The 17,120-nt window shown below is 41.8% G+C and overlaps 1 protein-coding gene across 2 annotated transcripts in view; it reads left to right on the top strand.

The window, feature by feature from the left end:
- Positions 1-17,120, top strand: part of RAI2 (retinoic acid induced 2) — a 387,183-nt gene that overhangs the window by 163,259 nt on the left and 206,804 nt on the right. For both annotated transcript variants that reach the window (XM_072744882.1, XM_072744880.1), the window contains exon 2: positions 4,621-4,713. The gene's annotated coding sequence lies outside the window, so the exon portion shown is untranslated. The remainder of the gene's footprint in view (positions 1-4,620; positions 4,714-17,120) is intronic.

Below are 17,120 nucleotides of genomic sequence, written 5' to 3'. Positions count from 1 at the left end.
CTGTGGGTGGAGAAGGCCACGGTAGTTGGTGAATTCATAGCTGAGAAAGTCCCTTCTTTTTTAAAAAAAAAATTTTATTTATTTATTTGAAAGAGGGAGGGAGAAGGGAGGAAGGAGTAGAGGGAGACAAAGAGAATGTCAAGCAGACTCCCCACTGAGCACAGAGCCCCACACAGGGCTTAATCCCACAATCCTGAGATCATGACCTGGGCTGAAGTCAAAAGTTGGACGCTTAAGCAACTGAGCCACCCAGGTGTCCCAGAAGTCCCTTTTTTCTGGACCACCTAGCAACATTCTTTCTACTCACCCCTCTTTGAAGATGAAGCTTAAGAATTGACTTCTTATGAAATCCTTTCTGCCTGCCCCCCTCCTCGCTCCACATCTGGTAGAACTGTCCCCTCCAGCCTTTGTACCCCCCACAACTCCCACGGGCTTTTCCTGCAGCAGCTGGGACACCAGTTGGCATTTATTTACTGGTTTACATGCCTGTCTTCCTCCACTAGAGTGTTGTTTGTTCGGGGGTAGGGCCATGTCTTATTCATCTCTGTGGCCCTTGCTCCCAGCATCATGCTTATTATCCAGCAAGTGCTCAATAAATATTTTATGATGAAAGAAGGAAGGAAGAAGCAAAGCTTTGTTTTCTCAGGGCATCATGGTGTTTCCCGAAATGCTGTTACTAATACTGTAAGCTGCAGGTTGGAGACATAATGTGTTCTTCGAGATAGCGTCCTAAGGCAAATCACTGATAGATGAACTTCTAGCTTTGGCATAAAGCTTTGGTTGCAAAGCAAGTCATAGGGCTCTTTATTGAACAATATGAAATTAAATGGGATTAGCCACCACACTGAAGACAGTCAGGACAGTCAGGACTACTCCAGGGAAGGGCTGACCAGGGGTCCAGAGTGTCCCCGCTGAAAAGTCTGCTTTACTCTGGAGAAATTCTTAGCAATTATCTGAAGAATTCAGCTAGAGACTTGCTCATCCTTTGGTTTGAACCAAAGGATTCAGCTCAATCCGGAACCCTCTGGATTCCAGCTCAAATGGCCAACTTGCCCTGTCTCCGAATCTTCACTTTATCTCTCTTTCCTTTATTCTCTCTCTTCTCCACTGGTCTAAAAACTATATGAGGGGAGAGACTATGTCTCTTAATTTGCTACTGTATACCTGTACATAACATGGTGCCTAACACATACTGTGTATGTGATACATAATTGTTGAGTGAATAAATGAAGAATGAATCTGCAGGACCCCAAGCTCCATTTTCCTTCATCTACTGTGGTGGGTCATGGTTTCAACTGTCCAACATCCAGACCGATTCAACTGATGAGCCCAAAGCTCAAGTGTTCTTAACCTCAGATCCATTGACACTTAGTTGGTCCACAGGTAGAATTTAGGGTGTCTATGACAGGGCGTGGAAAATATACCTCTTTATCTCCACTAACCTTTAACTGAAATATAGCTTTTCCTTCAATAATTAATGTGGGCAACAAACAACAGTAGTATATTAGTAGGATCTGTGATTTTGTCACCAGTTGAATCCTTTACACTTGTCAGCAATTTGGAATTATTGTAGTAATTACATGTGCCACTAGATTTTGTTATTTAATGTGTTAATAAAGAAGCACACATACTACTATGCCATAAATTTATTGAATGACCAAATTAATCTTAATTAACCTAAATGAATACATGAAAACTTTAATAATGTTATTTCCAAGTAACTGGACTCCTTTGTGATCCTCCATATATTAGTTTGTACATTTAAAAACATTCCTAGAAGGGGTCCCTAGGCTTTACCACATTGCCAAAGGAGTCCCCGGCACAAACAAGGTTAAAAACCCTTATCTAGTGCAAGTTACAAAGGTGGATCCAGTTTGTAAAAATGCATCAAGGAATGTACATATTTTTATTTTTATTTATTTTTTTAAAGATTTTTATTTATTTATTCTTTTTTTCATATTTTTAAGTATATTATACTTAAATAAAATGTTTTTTTTAAATTGGTCTAAACCAATCATGGCAATTCCATGTCAGTAATTAATTTACTAAAAGGTGTATGTCCCAATCTGGGCCAATGAGGTTTAAGAGGAAATTCTGCTGAGGTGCCTGGATGGCTCAGTCAGTTAAGCATCTGACTCTTGATTTTGGCTCAGGTCATGATCTCAGGGTTGTGAGACTGAATCCCAGGTTGGGCTCTGCTCAGCAAGGAGTCTGCTGGAGATGTTCTCCCCCTCCTCTCTCTCTTTCTCAAATAAATAAATAAAACAAGAGAGGAAATCTTGCCAGGGGGATTGGAGAGGAGACTTGGAGAGAGAAGCCCCTCTTGGTTTGCCCTTTGTTGTGTCTGCCGGTTGCACCTGGAGTCGCGATGGCCATCTCACAGAGGAGAACAGAGCCAAATGGAATTGGAGATGCAGCATCATGTGCTTGGAGTCTGCTCTGCCTCCTGACACTTATAATTGGACTAATATCTTTTCTCATTGTTTAAATCAATTTGAGACCAATTTTCTGTTACTTGCAGTCTAGTGCATCCTTACTGATACATAGATATGAACACAGAAAGGTGGGTTACCTTCTTTAAGTCCTGCTCTTTGATTTAGACTATGCTGTCCAAAAGTATCTGACTTCTTATTGTGTCTGCTTGAAACCCCAGGACACAATTACACTGTCATTATGCAGTCGGAGCATGAATATGCTATGATCTTCTCTTGGTAAATGCCTGGACAGCTGCTAGCTAGATGGTACACACGTTGACTCTAATGCTGTGGGTTGTTTACCCCAGCCTTTGAGTCCTGGTGAGGGAAGTCAAAGTGCAGCAGTTCTACTCATAACATGTATGGAGAACATGAGCACAAGCTTGATTACTACTCACGAAATTAATAAGAACGTTTTCCTCTGATGCTGGGTACATAATACTTTGCAAGCATACCTCTTTTATTTAGGCCCATGGCGTCAGCAGGATGGACACATGTCATGGTCGTCGTCCTGCCATGTAGCTCCGCAGCCACTGATGAAACCAGAAGTAGCATGATAAATGGTACAGGAAAGCCCATGTGGGCACAGCCCCGAAGGCCTGCCTTTTGGAAGTGCTTCCCATGCAAAAAGAATTGTGTTGGAAAAAGTAGGGGTTGGGGCATCTGGGTGGCTCAGTTAAGCATCTGACTCTTAGTTTCCGCTCAGGTCATGATCTGAGAGTGATAAGATCAAGGCCCACATTGAGCTTCATGCTTAGCATGGAATTTGCTTGTCCCTCTCCTTCCCCCTCTACTTTCCCCCCCTGCCCTCCTCTGCCCACTTTTACACACATTCTCTCTCTCTCTCTTTCTCTCCCAAATAAATACATAGATTTAAAAATCTTTTTTTCTTAAAGTATGGGTTGAAGCCAGACAGCCGAAGTCTGCCATCAGGAAGTGTGTCAAAGTCCAGCTGATCAAGAATGGCAAAAAAAAAAAAAAAAAAGTCACCGCCTTTGTATTTAATGATGGTTGCTTGAATTTTATTGAGGAAAATGATGAGGTTCTGGTTGCTGGTTTTGGTTGCAAAAGTCATGCTGTTGGTGACATTCCAGGACTTGGCTTTAAGATTGTCAAAGTAGCCAGCATCTCCCTTTTGGCCTTCTTCAAAGGAAAGAAGGAAAGACCAAGACTAAGTTTTGATGGTGAAAACATGACACTAATAAATTTGCATATACCAAAAAACCCTACTTCCCAAGCATAGATGAGGGAGGGGTCTGTTACAGACACCCTCACAGATTCTGCTCTTCCTGTGAGATGCTTGTTCAGCTCAGAAGCTGATTGCCTGCTGACTGCTGACCTCCTGTTCACACCTGAGTAACGTGGCTTGACCACCCACGGACCACAGTCTGACTAGCTATACAAGTTAGCAGCTAACATGTACTGATGGACTAGTTTGGGCCCCATTCAGTATCCATTCAGCTCCCTTTTGTGAGCTTAGCATTGCCCAAACTTTGATGTTCTTCTCTGGCCCCTGGGCTTGGAAAGCTGTGTGACAACCTCTATTGTATAATTTGTATTAATTTTTTCAAAGAACCAACTTTTGGCTTTGTTGACTATGCTCTAATATTTTCTATTCTCTGATTTCTATTCTCAGCTTTAGTACTTTCTTCCTTCTAGTTTCTCTGGATTTGATTTGTTGTTCTTTAACTCTGAAATGGAAACATAGATCATTGTTTTTTGGCCTTTCCTAATATGTGTATTTAAAGCTATAATATCCCCTCTATCCACTGCTCTAGCGGCACCCATGAGTTTTGATATGCAGTGTCTTTCCTTATCATCAGTTCAAAATGTTTTATAATTTTCATTGTGATTTCTTTGACTCATGAATTATTTAAAAGTGTATTGCTTAATATTCAACCAGTTGTGGACTTTCTAGTAATCTTTTTTTTTTTTTTTTTACTGATTTCTAGCTTAATATCACTGTGATCTGAGATCTCTGCCCTTTGAAATTTGTGGAGACTGGGTGAACCAGTGTATGACAAGTTTTGGTAAATGTTCTTATGCATTTGAAAGAGAATGTGTGTTCTGTTATTGTTGGGGACTGCCTCCTGTTTTGAACCTCTCTCCATATTTTGTTATTGTTTTGCCTCTTCCCTCTTTTCAGACTCTAGCATTGTATCCTGTAATGGGACTTCCTGTTGAGTGCTCCCCCACATCCAACACCAAGGCCAATGAACGCCTCTTTACCAACATGCCGGTGAGTTGTGTGGAATTTGGACAGCCAGTGCCTTTTCTCTGCTTCTTGGGAGGCAATTAGGGTTGGTCACTCTGTACCAGGAAGAATTAGCCTTAGTATTCAGACCTAGAAGTGAAGCAAGACCATGAGAACCTGCTTTACTTCCACAGAGGGCGATCCAAATAAATATCCTCTTTCTTGATAAAAACACACTTGTACACATGGATACAGTTTCTGTCTGGGAGCAGGTGGCAGGTGTCACAAATGGCCATGGAGAGGGTGGGCTTGGGGAACCTGGGCTCTGGCCCATATATCATTGCCACATATGCAAGATGAACCATACATGGCAGCAGCCACATGGTTGTTTCAAGTGCCTCTGGGTGGTTGTTACATTGAAACCTGAAGATAAACAAGAATAAAGGTGGATCCTAGCTGTGATATTGTGAATCTGTGAATAGTAGGAGAGAGGGTATGTATGTTGACGCTTTAAAAATATGTATGACACTCCTCAGTCCGTTGCTGTTCTATATGGATCTATCTAAACAGTAATGCCTACTAAATAGTTAGCTCTCCTAACTCTGAATGCTATAACAGAGCAGCTTTAACTCCATGTATGTGTTCCATAATCAGAATAATTTGGGGCAAAACAGGCACAAACTATTAGTCAGTGCTGAAGAGAATCATTAGAAAAGAAAGACAGGACTGCTAAAGTAGATGGCAAGAGAGCAATTCTCTGCCGAGGGTGATATTAAGGAGACTAAGCCAAAGCAAATTAGGAGATGAGAACTTTATTTCTATGGGAGTAGGAGTAGAGATATATAGAAGATAGGTTCTTGATGTCCTTGACCATGAAGACCTCAGGTCAGAATCAAGTCTCTGTGATCTTGATCGAAAGGACTTGGGTGGAGTTGATGGAGAAGTGGTTCTGGGTAGTTAAGGACTTTCTCTCCATGGTTGACACAAATTTACTTCTCCATGCAGGTTCAGGGAGCAGTTATTCAGGGGTTCCAGTGGATCTTCCTTCTTGAGGGAAAGCTTGCAGTAGAGAGTTTAATGTGGTGAACTATAGCCTGTTTCTGCAGTGGGATTTGGGGCTGCAAATGGTCCTTGTCGTCGTTCTCTTCCACTATCGTCTCTAAATTCCCTTCAACCTCAACTACTGTCTCTTCTGGCCTCAGTGGTTTGCCCTGTGATATGACCTAAACCCTCATTCCTGAGGCATCTGAGCCTCTTGCAGACTGAGTTAATGCACTCATCCATTCAGTCTCCTTTTAACGAGGGAGTACCACGAGGTGCCCAAGCAGATCACTTGGGTTTCATGTCTCCCATCCCCCTCCCCACCATGTAAAAGCAGCCTCACCTCTTCCTGGCTGAACGGGGTCAATCACTCCTGTAAGATGGTGACTCCTCTATTTGCCTGCTGAACCCAAGACACAGGAAGTGCAGAGTGTCCAAGTGGCATCTTGCTGTGTCCTATGAAGGGGTCTTGGGTGGCAAGAGTGTGTCCCCTTTGGGACATCCTAATCAAGGAGAGCCCAGAGTTGAAGGGAGGGAAAGCACAAAGTCCCCCAGTAGGTCACTGGGAATAATGTCAGGTGAGATCACTCCTCCTTCCACTTGTTGGTTCAGAGACCCATGTACTCTCCCTGTGGGGGACACAGTACCACACAGAGGTCTCTGAATCAGTGTGTATACGGAATCCTAGAGGATGGCATTCCATCCTCACAGAGTCTTGCCTCTGAGCTGGCACTTCAGCTGTACCATTAGGAGGCAATCCCGTTGCTCTGTGATGGCCAGTTGCATTCTGAATAGTACAGTATGTAATACAACCACTGGATCCCATGATCATGGGCTCACTCCCTTACCTCCGGCGCTGTGAAGTGAAGCATCCTGGTAAGATGCTATGTTATTTGAGATTGTATCTTTGTGTATCAGGCATTTTGTAAACCCTTGAATAGCAGAGCTGGCCGAGGCTCTGCGGACATAAAAGGCAAACCTATACTTGGAATAAATATTTCTGTGAGAATGAACTGCTGGATTTTCCAGGGTGGAAATGACCCAAATGAAGTCAACTGTTACGAAGTGGTCCATCAATCTCCTCAAGGAGAAGTACCATATTGGAGACTCAACATCTGTCTATGGTGCTAATAGGTTGGACATCATGAGGTGGCAGTAATAGATTCTGGTTGTACCCATATGTGACCTCCATCTCTGCCCCTGTAGTTACTCTCTTCTTTCCATTGTGCCATTTTTGTGGTGGCCGATGACAAACTCTGGATGCCATCAATTAGCTAGGTCATTTTGTCTACGTGATTGGTCAGTGCTCATCCATGGTGGATGCTTTTTTGGTAGGTGTTAACATGAGAATCACAGATCTTGATACTTTGTACCCATTTCCATATATCCATCACATGCTGGGATTAGTCATCAGGCTCACTCAAACACAAGGGGGCCAAGAAATGTATTTCAACTTATATGCTCAGAAAACAGAGAGGAGGAAATATTTGGAGAATAGTAGTAATCACTACCACAGTCTCCATTTGTTAAAGGGGTCTCAAAGCATGTTCTTTCTCTAATGTTCTACAGAGTCTTAGTGAAAGTAAATGTTTACTTACAGCTTTCATTCTTCCTAGAATCCAAGCAGTGTTTCCTTAGGGCTGGGTTAGAGACAGTTTAACTGTTGGATTTTACTCAGAACAGTATTCCCTTATGCTTTGTTACTGGTAAAAGCATGTTATTCCTGGCATTTTCTGTCCTGTTAGGGAGGGACTTTTTAAAAGCAACTGTTCAATACTCATGCAGAGTCTTCTGGTGAGCCCACCCAACCAGTCTGCTGATCATGCCCATTCACATCCCAATCCCACTGAAATACAAGTCTAGCCTCCTACCACACTTATATTACTGTTTATATTTTTTTGGCCCTTGATTGATTCTCTCCCCAACTACAATATAAGCTTCTTGGATGCTGAGACTGTGTCTCCTTTCTCTTTATAGCTCCTGTTCCTAGGACGATATCCTAACCAACATAAAATGCTTTGTAACATTTGTCACTAGTGATGAAGTGATTCTAGAAAGCAAACAGAACAGGTTTTATGACAAAGATAGTCACCCATGCAAATAATGCAAGGCAAACAGTCCTCAAAGGATAAACAGGACCCAGAATGCTCCTTCCCCCAGGGCACCCGCTGATCTGATATGTGTTCTCTGACCTCTAGCAAATGGAACTCCTGTGTATTGAGCAGCAAGTTGGAAGGCCTGGTTAACATTTTATGTGGTGAATGTTCAGAGGATTGCAGCTCCTTGGGAAGGTTTTATTGAATTTGAATCCCAGAAAGCAGGACAACCTTCGCCAAGTCTCTGTCAATTAAAAGAATGTAACCATTTTATCTTATTTATTTTATGTGCAGGACCTTAAGCTACTCAAGTCAACATTTTCAAGTTTAAAAAGTCCATCTCAGGGCCCTTGCTTCCTATTTCTATTCCTTTCCCTATTTGAGCATTCACTCCAACCCAGAAGCAAAAACAAAATGCCTTCTATTTGGGAAAACCAAGAAATTATTTTGATATTTTGTTTTATGACCCAAACCTATATATTACTGGCTGCCACAGTGTTATTTCCCCCTCCTCACTCATCATTCATAGCTACAGGGGTGAAAATAGTCCAAAATGGTATGTAATGTCTGTTACACATTTAGATGCATAAATTTAGTTGTCAAGATGGTGATTTAATAGAAACTTATAGGTTCATTGTAGACTATTTTTAATGCCTAGGATTTCTTTTAAAGTATGTGCATGTGTGTTGTTTTTATTTCTCTCTTCTTGGAAGTGTCATTTCTTTGCAATATAGTCCCACTTTATTTATCATGGTCTGGACCTAACAAATTTTGGCGATAGACTTAGAGTAAATTAAGGAAAAAGCATTTATTTTCATAAGAGTCAGGAAGTAAAACATCTTGATTTCATATCCATAATGTCAATGATAAACCCAAAGTCTCAAGTCCTGTGACATCAGGCATGGAAGCTGACTGTGGGATTTCTCATTCTGACATATTATTTCGTTGGGACTATAAATCATTGATACTGGATTAGCCCCCCTGAGAATTCATGTTGCTGAAAAACAAAATTCATCGAAGTAAATGTTAAGGATTGTATTGGCTTTATTCAGTGATTCATGAATCAGACCGTATCTAGCTGCAGATAGAAAGAAGCTTCAAGGAGCTGTATAAGATGAAAGACTGTTGTAGGGGAAAGGGAGCTGGGACAAGGAAGTTATGCTAGGCAGAGAGCAGATTGGTTGTGGCCAGGGCACTTTCCTTTAGGGGACAACAAGGGTCTGTCAGGCAGCTTATCTACCTAGTGCTGACCAGGAAATTACTGATTGACTGGTTTAAGGTTCTTTTTTCTGGAACAGGTTAAAACTATAATCAAGTTAAGTCTTGGTTTGGTGACGTGGGGCTTAGCATAAGTGACTCCATTTTGGACCTGCTGTCTTGTTTTTAACAAGGCTTGTGCCAGTCTGAATTATTTGGAGTATATTTTTGGTTTAATTTGAAACTTTTATTTAATGCTTTTTAAAATATAGTTTCTTTCTCTCTCACTCAAGTGCTCTTGTCCTTCTTCTCATGCTCATTTTCACTCTTGTTAATTAGTCTGATGTTACTAATCCCCTCCACTAATTTCCTCACTGGTTTGAGAAGGGATTTTTTTTTCCATTGTAATGCTTTCAAGCTCCTGAAACCAAAGTTCAAATTTTTCATCTTCACATAAGTGGTCCAGAATGAAAGTCAGGATATGAACTGCAAGATATTTTTCAAGTAATTTGAATGATTCCCTACCAGGAATGTAGGTTGTAAATGCCTTCACTGCATTCTTTTGAAAGTTGGGGCAGGAGTGAGTTATATTAATGGACAGCTGACATTTCTGTGCAGTGCAAAAGACAGTGGTGATTTTTCTATGCTGTGTTTAGTAATTCACCTGCAGGAACTTTCAGGGCCATTCTTACCTCCAAGGCTAGGGAGAAGAAGGGTAATCAGCCAAGAATGCTACTAGAAATCGTGCTTTTCATATCTAATCCTATTTACTGTCATCCCAGATTTTGGAAAATACCACCAATGCAACATAAGCAGTCAGAATATTACAGAGCAGTGCTGTCCAAAGGAAGTATAATGTGAATTAATGTAATTGTAATAACATTTAATTTAACATGATATATCCACGATATTCACTTTTCAATATGTGAAGATAGAAATATTAATGAGATATTTTATATTCTTTTTGGCATATGTCTTCAAAATGTGGAATGTATTGTACACATCCAGCATATCTTAATTTGGACTTGCTGTATTTCAAGCTTTCAGTAGCCACAGCCGGTGAGTGACTACCACAGTGGACACAGCAGGCATGGAGACTACCTCATCCAGTACTCTCTCTCTCTCTCTCTGACAAATAAAGTCTCAGGAACCAGAGAGAGCACACTCCTTGCCACACTCACACTATTGCATCAGAAAGCAAGACTGGAAAGGCAGACTTTCTAATCACCCCTCAGGGCCAATTTCTGCTGTTTCAAGAGGTTCTTTTGGCCTGAAATCTTATTGACTACCCCCCACCAAATCTCAATTTTATTTTGCTTCTATAGTTTTCATCAAGAAAAATCATCTTTAGGGGCACCTGGGTGGCTCAGTGATTGAACATCTGCCTTCAGCTCAGGGTGTGATCCCGGGGTCCTGGGATGGAGTCCCACATCGGGCTCCCTGCAGGGAGCCTGCTTCTCCCTCTGCCTGTGTCTCTGCCTCTCTGTGTGTGTCTCTCATGAATAAATAAAATCTTAAAAAAGGAAAAATAATCTTAAAACAGGAACAAGAGGAAAAGACAGAATCTTATGTGAGACTTCAATAATGATGTCCTAGGGACCCTCACCTGGTCAAGAAGGGAGTGAAGATGAACCTGAAATGAATACAATATTGTATGTCAACTACACTTAAGTTAAAAAAAAAGGAAGTATTCTTAAACACTTCCCTACAAGCATGGAAAAAAAGAAGGAAGTGAAGAGATATTAAATAATATTTGAATAGCCTCTGTCTGCTTTAAATGAGTTAAAGAATTTCTAAGCCTGGGCAAATTATATCTGGGGTCACTGAAAGAATATGTAAATGAGACAACAGAGCTACTGGTGGTTACCAGGAAAATGATGGAGAAAGGAAGAAATGCTAGAGATTTGGTACATATCCAGATTTTCCAGCTGGAAAAGGCAAATGGTACTGGTAGCAAATGTGTCCATAGTAGTACCTACTAGGTGCCAGGTTCAGGCTCTGAGTGCTTTAGATGTGTTGATTCATCATTTCCTCACAAGAAACTGATAAGTATTCATACTATCTTCACTTTTCAGATGAGAAAACTGAGACAGAAAAAAAAAAGAAAGAAAACTGAGACAGAGAAGTTATGTATCTGTCCAAGATACATCGCCAGTAGATGGCAGAGCCAGGATTTAAGCTAGGGAGTATGACTCCGGAGTCTAATTTTTTTTTTTAAGATTTTATTTACTTATTCATGAGAGACACAGAGAGAGAGACAGAGACACAGGCAGAGGGAGAAGCAGGCTCCCTTCTGGGAACCTGATGTGGGACTTGATCCCGGGATCCCAGGATCACTCCCTCAACTAAAGGTAGATGCTCAACCGCTGAGCCACCCCAGGTGTCCCTGGAGTCTAATTTTTTAAATGGATATTACATTATGCTTTTTGCAAATGAAAATTTCAGGGGTACCTGAGTGGCTCAGTCAGTTTAGTAACTGATTCTATCGATCTCAGCGTTGTAAGTTCGAGCCCTGCATTGGGCTCCATGCTGGATATGGAGCCTACTTAAAAAGAAAATGGAAATTTCAGTATTTGCCTAGTTCTCTGCCCTTTTATCCTCCCTTTCCCCATAGCTGGGAATCATCTGATATCCACTTAAAAGTTCAACCCAAGGGCAAGAGGCTCTGGGGCAAGAGGTGACTTTGGTAAAAGAAGTCCCAGTAGCATACCATCAAATTTTAAGGGCTACCATCTGCACCCTGACCTGGTACCTTGGTTCTGGACTTCCTTGCATTATCCATCCCTAATTTAGGTATTGGAGTCTGTTCTTGGACCCGTTTGCAACTTTTGGACAAGAGATCCTGATACCCCAGTCTCCTCAGGTCATTGTACAGAAACTTCTCTTTGGTACTACTTACCTGTCAGTTCTATTTTTTATTACCTCTTGAGAGACCTCCATGACACCAATTGCTTTTGCCAAAACACTGAGAAGGATTATACTCCCCACCCACCGTGTTCCACCTATTGGTCAGACCTTCCCGTCATCAAATTGCCCCCAATTGCCCATCCATCCCAGCAACTGAGTCTAATTCCAAGATCAAGCCCCTCCCGTCCTAGTTTGCATGACTTTCTGTATTGGTAAAACCTTCCAGTTATGAGTGAAATACCATAGTGCCAAGTCTTTGAGTTGGGCTTTCGTCCTTGGAAAAATTGTAAGTGTATTATTAAACCGTTGATTTAGAAGTACTTAAAATGAAAAGTGATGATTATTAAGAAATCCTTCCAAATCCAAACTCAGTCACCTTTTCCCCTTTTTGGATAGTGTTATTAAAATTGCCAACACGAAGAATGCCTTAGATATAGTATATCTGGATCTCATCAAGCTATTTACTTAACAGGGCTATCATGATATTTTTGTGGATGAGAAGCAAAGAGTGTGGTCTGGACGATAGAATAGATGTGTAAATTCATGTCTGGTCTTGAATGTCAATTTTGAGCTAGGTCTCCAATACTGTTGTAAGCGTCTTCCTCTTGTTGAGGAGAAAAAATTTTTTCTCTGTCCTTCAAGATTCTTCCAGTTTATCTAAGAATTAAATTGACATGAGGCAGATTAGCAGGAGAAAATAAAATTTGATTACATCCCTACATTCATGAGATTTCAAGCACTATGAGGTCTGTAAGTCATCTTGAACTAAGAAGGGAGTAGGGGTCTGGGACTTCAAAGGGAAGGAAAGCAATTCACAGAAAGCTGAAAAAGAGTAAATGTTTGGGGGCAGCCCCGGTGGTGCAGCAGTTTAGCACTGCCTGCAGCCCAGGGCGTGATCCTGGAGTCCCGGGATCAAGTCCCACGTCGGGCTCCCTGCATGGAGCCTGCTTCTCCCTCTGCCTGTGTCTCTGCCTCTCTCTCTCTCTCTGTCTCTATGAATAAAAAAAAAAATTTAAAAAATACTTTAAAAAAAAGAGTAAATGTTTGGTAAACAAATGTTTGCTGGGCCATTTAAAAACAACAGGACAGAAAGAGGAATTTTAACCAACAAACTCTGCTAAATTCCTCCCTGTCTACCACCCCTAATTTATATTATAATGTAGTGATCTATGGCATAGCTCTCTTCCTGGAGTAGGTTCTTTATCGAAATTCTTTTGGGCAGTTAGATGGAAGGTCAAAATTTCTTCCAGAGTCTTTTGGGCCTTGATGGTTTTCAGCTCAAAAGGATCTACATGCCAAAGTGGTACATTTTGAGGCATCTGAGCCTTGGCTCCTACGCTCTTAATCCTGGTCTTTCCTACTTTTTTTTAAAATACTCTAATAAACACTTATGAGGAAAGCCCAGCAAATGTGTAGAAGATGCAGAAGAGAGACAAATAGATCCCATGGCCAATGGCATACTCCTAAGTCAGAGGGTTCTCTACAAGCTCGAATGAAGGGCCCAAATGAACAAGATAAAATGCAATAAGAATGCATGTAAATACATGGGATTTTTAAAAATCAAACTGTACAAAAACCATATGAAAGGGGCATGGGCTAACATTAGTATGGCGGTGATGGGCATGGAGTCTTAGGACCTTTAATTTATTATAAACTCATCGTGAGCCAGAGGTGTACATGGCTGCCAAGTATTGAATGTGATCTTGGACTACATTAATTATAGTATAATGGGAAGGCTAATTCCATTGTACTTGGTACCTGCCAGACTCTGTCTGTATTATTGTACTCAGATCATGGCAGGCTGACAAATTACAAAGGATCTGAGACAGGCAGCCAGGGGGGAAAAGGGTCTGGAACTAATGGTATGCTGGAGCCAGCTGGTACTCACTTCTTAAAATTGGTAGATATTCAGGAATTTTTGAGCTGCCGATTAAGCCCTTGGCAGCTTGAAATGGACCATGGTGGGAAATTTACACCATGGTAATTGGCAAATGCTAGAAATCAGGACTTTTTATTTTCTAGAAAGTGGGTGTATCAGGACACCATTGTCACCAACCCTATGATATGAAGAATGATTAAAGACCGAGAGGTTGTTACATTCAATCAAAAAGAAAAAAACTCGGGCAGAGAGGATGAGGATTTCAGAGCTATCTTTAAATAGTTGAAGAGTTTAGATTTTCCTTTTCAGCAAACAAGAGCCATGCCTCACCAACAGTTCCGTTTTCCTCTAAGGACAGAACAGCTCCCACAGTGGCCCCTGCCCAGGCAGACTATGGTATAGCCCCAGACTGCTGGTCACTGATGAGAAACTCCTTTGAAGTTTCACATATTGCCCTTAAAAGTCATGCACATTTGATTTTTTTTTTATTTTTCAGATTTTTAGAAAATTTATTTACTTATGAGACTCACAGAGAGAGGCAGAGACACCGGCAGAGAGACACAGGCTCCCTGTGGGGAGCCCAATGCGGGACTCAATCCCGGGGAACGGAAGGCAGATGCTCAACCACAGAGCCACCCAGGCGCCCCAAAGTTATGCACATTTTGCATTTTACTTCATAAAGGATCTATATCTCTCTGAGTATAAAAATAATCCGTTGGCTAGGGTCGTGGTCCCGGGGTCCTGGATCAAGTCTTACACGGGGCCCCATGCAGGTTGCCTGCGTCTCCCTCTGCCTGTGTCTCTTCCTCTCTCTCTGTGTCTCTCATGAATAAATAAAAATAAAATATTTAAAACAACAACAACCCATTTTATTTATTTGTTTATTTATTTGTTTGTTTGTTTGTTTATTTATTTATTTATTTTTAATTGGAGTTCAATTCTCCAACATATAGCATAACACCCAGTGCTCATCCCATCAAGTGCCCCCCTCAGTCCATTTAAAGAGGCACTTCTCAAATTTTTCTATGTCTGAATCACCTGGGGAACCTGTTAACATGCAAATTCGCATGGAGTAATTCTGGACAGGAGGCTGAAGTTCAGAATTTGCGGCAAGGCCGCAGGTGCTGCCAGAGGTGCTGGTTTAGGCATCCTTTGGGTAGGGGGCGTTCAAATGCCTTTACCTGCCTTCTCTTCCCCCAACTCCATCTTCTAGTTCACTCAGCACCGGAGTGATAGGGTTTGTGGCATGGGTGTTTAATCTCTGTTCCCCACAGAGAGCAAGCCCTTGGGGGGTATACAGATGCACCCCCAAAAAGCTTGGAGTTGAAACTTTGTAGACTTACTGGCGTTGCATTTTCTGCCCTCTTGTAGAATTCCTTTTTGCTGTAGAGCGCTTGGACCCCATCCCATCTGCCCATACTGAGTGTCATTACAGACAACAGCAGAGGAAGTCTATCCCGTGACCCATTGCAGGGAAATGTCAAGGACGTCATCCACTCTGTTACATTCTGTTCTCTGTCTGAGGGCTCAGGGGGACTTTTTCTTAAGTTTTATTTCCAGGAATTGCTTCTTCTGAACACTTTATTCTTTTTGATCTTACCAACGCCCTGAATCTCATGGTTGAATGCGCTTTCCTCTCTCACTCAACGTTCATCCAGCACAGAACGATTGAGCACCTGCTGGGCTCCAAGCACCAGCGGGGTTGGGGCATAGTGGGGAACAAAACAGACACAGATGCCCCGCTCTCATGGGACCTATTTCCCGGGGGCTCTTCCCTGTGATTGTTAGGAAATAGGGAGCCACTTTGGAGGCTGCCTCCAACAACTCTAAAAGACCCGACAAAAGATGGTTCTGGTTTGAATCTGGCTCCTGGTTGTATGATTTTCCAACTCTCATTTTTCTCTTTCCCGGATTCTCCCAACCCTTTATTTTTCTTTTGTATACCATGTGCATTTTATTTGTCGTAAGCTGCCTCAAATCCCCTGCGGAATGAGGCGGGATATAGATAGCTCATTAAATATGTGGAGCTGGAGAAATCGGAGCTAAAGCCAATGCAGTAAAGTTGCAGGGAGTTAAACTTTAGCCTCATATACAAATAGTCTAATGTCCTGAAATGAATTGACTCACCTTATAATATAGGGGCTTTTCTGACACCGATATTGGCAGCTCACCTGGTTTGAGGAATTTTGATGTACTTCCTGTCACGAAGGGTCACAGGATTATCCAGTTTCTACTGGATAATACCTCAATGCCTTTCAATAATTGGACTGAGGACAAATTTCCATGATTTTAGTTCTATAGACATGGTGGGCTTTCTCCACCAGCCCCAATATCTATTGGAGCAGATGAATTCTTTGGGGGAGATGATGGCCTTGGGGGATCTCACATGTTGACATGGGGGGAGTTTTGGAGAGGGAGAGCGGCTTCTGCCAGAAAAGCAGCCCAGAGCTCAAATCCTCCACCTGGGATGTGTTTTGTGACACTCACTAAAATCTAAACTCTGGCTTTTTCTCCTAACTTGTCTTGATCCAATTCATGGTTTTCTTCAGATGAATAAAATACCCCTGTATTTATAGTGGATGCTGTAAACCAGCCAGCCGCGGTATTTTTTATATCATAAGCAGCTGCTCTCTGAGCCGACACAGAGTGAAAGAGGCAGATTTGTATTTTTACAGCCAGATATGAAACCAGCTTTCAATAATTTGGGAAGCACGTGCCACCTCTTATGATCCTCAGGGTGCTTATTTTGAAATGAGCCCTGGAGATTGCAGATACTATAGTTAGTATAACCCTGAAAGGCAGTCCCGCTTTAGCTACTTCCTCGAAAACAGGAAATTTTAATGAATTAATTGATTTTCACTTCAGTATGAAATATTGGCACTTCTGATGATACCACTCTGTGACTACATAGAGGCAGCATTTATGACCTTTGTAACTAAGTACATTCCATTCACTGAAAAATGACAACTATGCTAAAGAAATACTTTCCTCCTTGCTGCTGCTTCTCCCAATGAGAGCTTTTAGCAAAGGGCATAGAAAGTCCTGCCAATAAATAACAAAAATTTACTATCTTCACCATCGTTTTACAGTCTTGCTCTCCTCCTAAGAGGAACGCAGAGAGCAGAATGGATGAAATCAACCTGCTTTGCTCAGCACCAAGGGCTTGTCATTACTCAAACGGGGTGCTGAAGGGGGACATGAGGAGAGATGTACAGACAGGCAACGGTGTGGCCCCAGACATGTTTCCTGGCCATTACTGGCCTCGTTATTCCGGTTCCCCACCCTGAGCGGCTGTCTGCCCTACCTCCCTCCAATGCCATAGAAATCAGAAT

The sequence above is a fragment of the Vulpes vulpes genome, chromosome X, assembly GCF_048418805.1.
Source record: "Vulpes vulpes isolate BD-2025 chromosome X, VulVul3, whole genome shotgun sequence".
Lineage (NCBI taxonomy): Eukaryota > Metazoa > Chordata > Mammalia > Carnivora > Canidae > Vulpes > Vulpes vulpes.
The sequence above is the reverse complement of the archived record's forward strand: the minus strand, read 5'-3'. Positions and strand labels throughout refer to the sequence as shown.